Source organism: Cricetulus griseus, chromosome 8 (genome assembly GCF_003668045.3).
Source record: "Cricetulus griseus strain 17A/GY chromosome 8, alternate assembly CriGri-PICRH-1.0, whole genome shotgun sequence".
Lineage (NCBI taxonomy): Eukaryota > Metazoa > Chordata > Mammalia > Rodentia > Cricetidae > Cricetulus > Cricetulus griseus.
In genome coordinates, this window is record NC_048601.1 from 61,770,313 (window position 1) to 61,779,145 (window position 8,833).

General features: G+C 38.0%; 1 pseudogene; it reads right to left on the reverse strand.

The window, feature by feature from the left end:
• Positions 1-7,859: 7,859 nt before the first annotated feature.
• Positions 7,860-8,471, reverse strand: LOC118237672 (annotated as a pseudogene).
• Positions 8,472-8,833: the final 362 nt, after the last annotated feature.

The window sequence follows — 8,833 nt, forward strand, 5'->3', positions numbered from 1 at the left end:
GCTGTAGACTGGGTCATCTGGATATCACATCTGGCTCCTGATACTGGAAAATTAAGAACAAATTTCCAGACAATTAATTCTGCTAAATGTGGACTTTCACAGAGACCACAGAGCACTGACCACAGTCAGATGAATAAATTTCCAATTCTGTCTCCCTTACCTATCAGCCAGAGAAGCAGCAACCCCAGGAGCTAAGTGGGAGTCCTCATGTCTGTGCAGGGACCTGTGGGATGCTGACTCCAGCTCAGGGTAAGGCCTGAGTATGAAGAAGTCTTCAGGGAAGTGGGCTGGGCTCTGGGCAGATGCAAATCAGGAATGACTCATTGATTTATTATTTATTTAAGGAGTCACTGATTTAGTAAGTCCTGTATTTCAAGTATGTGTGAGATCACAGGCAGTACAGGTTTAATTGTAGAGAATGTGCTCCTTTATGGAAAAAAAAGGACAGACCAGCCCGTGATTTGTACCTTAATTTGATTTCTGTAACAAGCAACGTAGAATTTCCATGTTAATTTCCATCCTTGACAGGGATTCCCAGATATAGTATATTCTACAGAATAGATAAATGTTAGGAGGTTCTTTCTTAGGTAGCTGTAGATGTTATAGATACCATGAGGCTTATTTTGTTTTATTATCTGTTTATTTGTGAGGCTAAATTTTAATTAAACATTTCACAATTCTTTTTCCAATCTCCAAATTGTCCCATGTGTTTCTCACATCCTCTTTCAAATTCATGGTCACTTCTTTCACTGTTATTTTGTGCATATATGTATGAGCAAGATGGTTGGATCCAACTGAAGCCCCAAGAAAAGGCTTAATACAAATAGCCCCAAACTGGCACCGTAAAGATGGTACTACACCAGATGCTGCTACTTAGATTAATATAAATAGTTAGTAATCTAGAAAGAGCTAGCTAATAAGAAGCCCAAGCCACCAGCCAACTCTTTTGTAATTAATTCTTATTCATATTTCCATATTATGCATTCTTACCTAACTGTCTCCTCCTAGGTGTGAACTCTGTTGATTTTCCTTTTTGCATTTCCAATTCCATTCTCTTGTTCCTGATAATTTAACCCTTTTATGTTTCATGATCAACTCCAGCTATTCTATCTATCTATCTATCTATCTATCTATCTATCTATCTATCTACCTAACTATCTAATATTTATTTAGTTTAAAACATTTTCGGAGTGCAATAAGAAACATTGCTGGCTTCTCTATAAATTTCATGTAAAATCAAACATAAAGCTTTACTTTTCATATTCACCACACAGTATCCAGACACATTATGTATTTCTCACCTTTGCATGGCCTATTTTGGGAATGTTACTTCATTCTTTCTTTAAAGACTTATTTTTTAAAACTATTTAATCTATGACTCTCTAAAACCATTTTTTTCTGTAACTCTTCAGAATTTGTTTTGATCTTAAGCTCATAATTATACATTCTCTGTCTATGTGAGCCAAAACCTAAATGGCTAGGCAGTGACTAGCCTACCCCCAGTATGGATCTGCTTAGCACAGGTTGCTGGCAGCTGGTCCACCTCCTCCAGGTTGGTGAGACCTGGTCCTCAAAACTACATGTAGTGGTCAGGAAGTGCTGTGCTTCTGCACACTGTGAGCACAAGCCTGGCTGAGTAACTACAGGAGTACGAAGCTATGTCTGGCTGTTTGCCTTTTTGGAACTTTATCTCAACTTTTCTCAATTCCTATGTTGATACTTGCACCTCCAAATTTCATGCCATATATAACTGGACTTTCTTGTTGGAGATTCTTTTGGAGACAACAGTCCTCAACCCTTGACATGGAGACTTATTATTAATTGTGAAAGCCGGGCCTTAGCTTAAGCTTATTCCCAGTTACCTCTTATAAGTTAAATTAACCCATTTATATTAATCTACATGCTTTCAAATTGCTCATACATCTCTTTCATTCTGTGCCTCCAACTCCCTACACATCTGACTGGTGATTTAACCTTTCTCCCTCTCAATGCTCCTCTCTCCCCCTGCAAATCCTGCCTATGTCTTCTACCAAGTTTTGCCTGTCTAGCTCTTCATTAAACCAAACTGGCATGTTAGGCAAGTGAGGAAAAATACAGACACATATTCGAAGTGCACAAATATTCAGAAGCATTGCTTTTTCTTTTTCTTGTCTAAACTACAGGATTGGATACAATATTATTTGTTCACTACATTCTCCCTTACATAAAATTGTTACATGTTCATGTCTGTGGTCTGTGCTGCCACCTGAAGCCATGTTAATGTCTATGGACTGGAGTGCCACAACTGTTCACCATATTGGTTTCTGAGGCCCTTCCCAGAGTCCATGATTTTGCCTACAGTACTTGCTTGGGCAGATCACCATGTTGATTTTTGTGGTCTGTACTGACCCCAGAAAGAAATCACAAGTTCCTGGCATATACTGAAGATTGAGGCCATGTGAATGTCCTTGATCCATGTTGTTCCCAGAAACCATTAAGAAGTCCATGATCCATGGTCCCATACTAAAAAGATCAAGGAAGCTACTTTTTCAGTGGTATTGATGACTTCAGACTCACAGCTGAAAAAGAGGGCTATAACATGATTCGAGGGCAACCCCTCATCCCCCTCCTCACACACGTATGCCTTCCCACAGAACAAATAAGAGCCTAGACAGGAAATTAAAAATTGTACACGATGCTGAATTGATGCCCATTTGTGGTAGTGTGGGTGTTGAAGGATTGGGTTTTTGTTAAGGGACTAGGATTTTGAGTGTGTTCTATTGAAATAATTATACAGGCAGTATAATTAGTACTTGTGATTTTATCATTGTTGCTAATGTTTTTGTTGTATGCTATTTTATTCTTCTATTTTTGAAGGAAGGCAACCAAAAGCATTGGACGGGGTGGTGAGGGGGACGTGGGGTACTGGGAAGTAGTTGTGATCAATGCTAATTTCCCAAATAAATAATAAGGTATTTTGTTGAAATAGTATTGTGTAACTACTTGCTAGCTTGTAGGATTTGCTGAAAAGTGTACAGTCAGGGAAATTGGTGCACTCCTATGGCTGCCTAAAGGATCTTTGTCCTTATTTACATGAGTTTGATGACAGAAAATCTTGGGGCAAATTTGGAAAGGTGAATATTGCTGTTACCTGTATTTATTAATCATTATCTATTTTGTAAAGCATTATTATTTCTCTGAATAAGCATTGGATGATTGAGATTCTTAAGCTCTTGAAAGACCTTTCTGATTGATGCTAACCGATCTATTTCATTCTAACAGGCACAAAAAATGACTGTGAATAGAGGACTTTGCCTTCCCCCAAACCGTCATATTACATTTGATCATATATGGCATTGAAATCACAGATTTAGACATTCCTCCATGTTGTAGCTATTTTCTGATACTACCACCACAGCATCCACACCAATATTTCAGGGAGCAGAGAACCCACCACTTCTGCTACCATGTTCTCAATCTGTTCCTGGTTTTAGTTGCAGAAAGATGACATTAGCAAAAAGTCAACAATACAAATGCAGATGAAGCAGGAACTGTTGTGCCTTCATGGAAACTAAAGCCAAAATCATAAGCAAGCATCTCCTTGGAACCGAAATGTAAATGATGTGACCAATAATTCCAATAAGTCTCTTGATAAATGGGTACTAAGATAAAGAGAAGCCATACTTGCAAAAAATTTCAAATCACACACATAACTCAATTCTATGTCAGTTTAACCACAAAAATTCATGTGCATTCAAAGATAGAGATATAATAATTGAAAACACTTGCCTTTCCAATGGGAAATAGGCATATGATTTAAATCAGTTTGCTAAATTTCATCAGCTTTCTATTTGAAATTTGGAAATTTGTTGCATTTGATTTGTGAAACTCCATGAATTCATGCCCCACATGGGTTAGAACAACTTTGGAATAACAAAATACTATAATATGTAAATATTTAGTGAAGAGTATTATAGAATACTCATTTAGAAAATAGATATTTAGGATTTCTTGTTTGAATGTAGAACATATTTAATATAGTCACATGGGAATGCTGGGATCACCATTTTGTCTTCATCTGCTTTGGTACTTTATGCAGATAAATAAAATTTTAGAATTGATAGAAAAAAGGGAAAGTTGAACTTTATTTAGAATCTATGAAAAGCCTATAGGCTCTTCAAGGAAGGCTTATCAGGAGACTGCACCAAAGACAGTTTGGAAAGGAAAAATGCATTTTCCTATTAAGGAGTTGTCTCTCATTCTATGATCATTTTGTTCATCTCTGCTGTAGTTATCAGATATCTAGAATATCAGGAGGCCTAGGAGCAAGGCAGAATGCCTCAATATTGATATTTGAATTAAGCAACGATTAGTAATCAAAGACGACAACTGAACTTGATGAAACTCACATTGATGATTGTCCTTAAAGACAAAGAATCAATGTACAAAAATGTGCATCTGTTCTAAGAAAAGCCAAGTATATCCTCTTTCCAGAGATATACAAGCATCCCTTTTAGGGTGCTCCTTGTTACCTGGCTTCTCTGGGGCTAAGGCCTATAGCAGAGCCTTGCATATATTCTCAAAATTTGTATGATGTCCTCGTCAGGATCTGTGCCTAGTTAAAAAAATCTGAGTCATAGCTCTCAAGCATCCCTCTGCACAGAGGAACTGCTTAAGGTATTTTAGTTAAACTCAGTCCTGATTCCATTGCAGAAATACTGAATCACTTTGTCCCATATCCACGAAATTCTTGACATAATTGGTCCTCTGAGGTAAAATAGGAAGTTTCATGACAACCTGAAAGGATTTTTTTTTCTATTGTGTAGACTTTTGTGAATGGGACACTGTTCTTTTGATAGTAGTAACTGGCAGTGTCTTCAGGCTTCTTCTGACTGTGAGAGACTAAGTGATTTTAAACCTACTGTAACTGAAGTGAGATTTGACTCCAGACGTAAGATTGAATGTAGAAATGAGAAACGTAGGATATGTGCTCTGCTTCTAAAGGTTCCATTCTGCAGGAATGCCTTTAGAGCTGAACCTGCATGTGATGACAACCCTTGTTACTTCAGAAGCAGTCAGGTAAGCTAGAGACTTGGTGAGGACAGTTTATTCATTCAAAATATAGAGCAATGATGAAAAGAGATAGAAGTTACTAAAAAATGAGATTCCAGAATATCCTCATATTACATACATTGTAAAGAAGATAAAGATGACTACAAAGAAAAAGCAGAGAACAAGGAGGAACAAAAGGTTAGAAAGAAAAAAACTGGGGAATATGGAAGCCAGGTTCTAGCACATTTTAAAGGAGGAAAAGGGGATGTTAAAGAAGAAATAGAAGAGGAGAAGGAGATGACGGAGAAAAGAAATAAAGAAGGAAGAAAAGATGCTTTTTTAAAAACTAAAACATATGTGAGTGAAAAGATGCTACAATCAGTCCTGAGTGCAAAATGTACTGTGCACTGGTAGAACAGTGCTTGTGGCTGTGCCTAACCATTGACTGGTAATTTGGGGACAATGCTACAAGAGGGCGCCCGGGCCTTGCACTGCCTGAATGACACGGGCATTGGAAGCTGGGTAGGGCAGAGACCAGAGTTGGAACCAAATGGTCATTAAAAAAATCAATGAAATGATTCCTAATGTTATTCTTCTATACTCTTAAATTGCTTCCTAACCCAATTGGTATCAGAGATGCATCCCCCAGCAGCTGATGGAAATAGATTCAGAGACCTACAGCTAAACATTAGGCAGAACTGAAGAAGGAAAGGGGGGAAGGATTGTTGGAGCCAGAATTCTCCTTTATCTGGAGAAAACAACCCAAAGAATCAGCTCTGCAGGGATCATAGTTGTTCACAGAGACTTCAGAGGAAATCACCTGAGTTTGTGCTATGTCTCCTGGAAATAAGTTGTTTTTGTTTAGCTCTGGAGTTTTGTGGGACTCCTAACAATGGGAGTCTGGTTGTCTCTGGTCTTTTCCCTGATCTTGTGACCTTTTTCCTCCTATGAGGTTGCCTCATCTAGCCTTGATATACAGCTTTGTGCCTATTTTTATTTCATCTTTTTATCTAATGTTTGGTTAATATCCCTGGGAATTCTGCTTTTTTTTAAGGAAAATAGAGGTGCAATGTTTCAAGGAAAAAAGATAGTTGGGGGATTCTGGGAGGAGTGGAGGTAAGAGAGGATGTGGCCAGATGTATTGCATAAAAGATGAAAACAGCAAAACATTCCACACTCACTGAGGAACACAGATTAGGCTCTCTATACTAAAGAGCATACAAATGGATAGAAAATATATCTGTGTTCATAATGTGGACCACTTTAGAAATACTTTTCAATGCATAAGTGTTTTGCCATCATTTATGTAAATGAAGACTCTCTGTGCCTGGTACCCTTAGGGGCTACGGGAGGATGCTGGTTCCTTAGAACTGAATTTGAAGATAGGTGTGGGTTGCCCTGTGGTTTCTGCGTATCAAACCAAGAACCCCTTCAAATGCAACAATTCCTCTTATCCAAATGTCATTCTTTACATCTCAATGAAATACTTAAATGTTATATTCTCAAATTGGCACATGAACTCAATTTAATGCAACTAATAATTGGGGACTTTTAAAAGTTGATAAACTCAGGTTAGAATTTATCTAGAAATTCAATGAATGGAAAAACTAAGAAATTGATAGAAATGTGGTATTATAAATTCTGAGTTGTTTATTCTTCTTTAAAATAAGTCTCCAGTAATTAAGTCTATGTGAACTCTAGGTATATAGATAGACAGGTACTGAAAGTGACATCATAAAGAGACTGAAAATATATTTATCCACACATGATAGATGATGTTTCTGAGAAAAATATAGAACAAAACAGACAGAGAATGGTGTATGCATCACTTTTGTTGTTTTGGTGTTTGGTTTCATTACTAAATGAATGTTGTAGCAATCAAGTCTTTATGAATATCACTTCTGGAAGCATATTTAATACAATCCTCTATTTTCTAAGATTTCATATAGTAAAGACTATATTCCAATTCATAAAGTGGGATTAATAGTCATATGAGGTTGGTTTAAAAGTGTGACTCTTGTAAGTAGACTAGTGGACTTAGGAGCCAGAAAATGTTATGTGAAGTGCTGCAGATACATGAGAGCATCAGCACCCACTGGTGGAATTTCAAGACTCAGCAAAATATTGTGTTTAAGCATCCTTCCCTTTCTCTGACTCTTGTGCTCTACCTTTTGTGAAAAGAAAAACCAGGAATCATTTCTGCTGTCAGCTTCTCTCAATAATAAGTACTTTTTTAGTACTGGCATTTAGAGTTAATTTCCTCTACATAAAGTACATTGATGGAATATCCAAAGAAATGTTGACTCTTCTGTGTGAGTCCTAACTGGATATACAACTCAGACAACTCACATGGAATTGTAGCACAACTAATAAAGACCCAGTGACAGCTACTCTGGTTCAAGTTGAAGATCAGAAAACCAAAGCAGCCAAGCACTAAAGAGTTCTTTCCTCTACCAATACTCAGACCAAAGGGGCAATCCTGTCTTCAGTGTGACTGCAGACAGAATACATTGCACTCCTATCTCCATCTGCCTTATATTTCTCTCTAGTGCTGGGATTAAAGGCATGCACCCCACTGCCCAAATTCTATAGCTTATTAGAGTGGCTGCTGGAATTAAAGATGTGTGCCACCAGGGCCTGGCCTCTATTGCTTACTAATGTGTTTCGCTGTGCACTCTGGTCTTCAGTCAAGATTTATTTGTTAGATCATAAACAAAATATCACCAAACAGAATGACTGTATCTTCGGTAAATGTAGAAATATAGTTTGACTAGAGAGAAGACTACTTAGTCTATCCAACACATAATTACTCATTATGAGCTATGTTATCAAGTCTGTGATATCTGAGAAATACTTTCAGTAGGTGATTCATCAGGAGGAAATTCTGGGGCAGTCAGGGAACATACTTCTGCTTCTTTGGGGGTTTATGTCATGACTTGTATCACTGCGGGAGGATAATAACGACCCTGTTGACAGTAATATGCTGCAATATCTTCAGCCTGCAGGCTGCTGATCTTGAGAGAAAACTGTGTTCCAGATCCACTGCCACTGAACCTCTGTGGGACACCATCTTCCAAGATGTTTATACCATAGATCAGGAGCTTAGGAGGATTTCCAGGTTTCGGCTGATACCATGATAAACTATAAATCTCCTGACTTGCCCGGCATGTGATGGTGACAGTGTCTCCCACAGATGCAGACAGGGAGGATGGAGACTGTGTCATCTGGATGTCACATCTAGCACCTGAGTTTGGAAAATTTAAAATAAATTTAATACAGTTACCTCCATCAAGAAATGTTTCAACAGAAACAGTGAAGTACTGATCAGACTCAGCTGAATACATTTCCAGTTCCATTTGAAACATTATTTATAGAAATTGAAATTCCATACCTATAAGCCATAGCAGCTGCAACACCAGGAGCTGTATGGGGACCTTCATGTCTGTGCTGTGACTTGTCTGAGACTGACTCCATCACAATTGTGACCCGACTATGAAGGACAGCTGGAGTGATCTGGGCACATGCAAATTAGCAATGGCTGAGCACACCCATAGGACTGGCCAAGTCATATGACTTATGTGAGGCCTGTGGTCCTCTTTTACATCAGACCAGAGTCAGTGCAGGTTTATTTGTAGGAATTTGTGTCTCTTTGGAAAAAAAGAGCAGCAGCATTCTGAGAGTTGCACTTATTTTGATTTCTGTCATGTTCAAAGTAGAATTCCTCGTTATATTTTGGGCCGTGGCAGAGACTCTCACATATGATATGATTTTAGAAAGTACATAGATCCTTTCATAGGTAAAT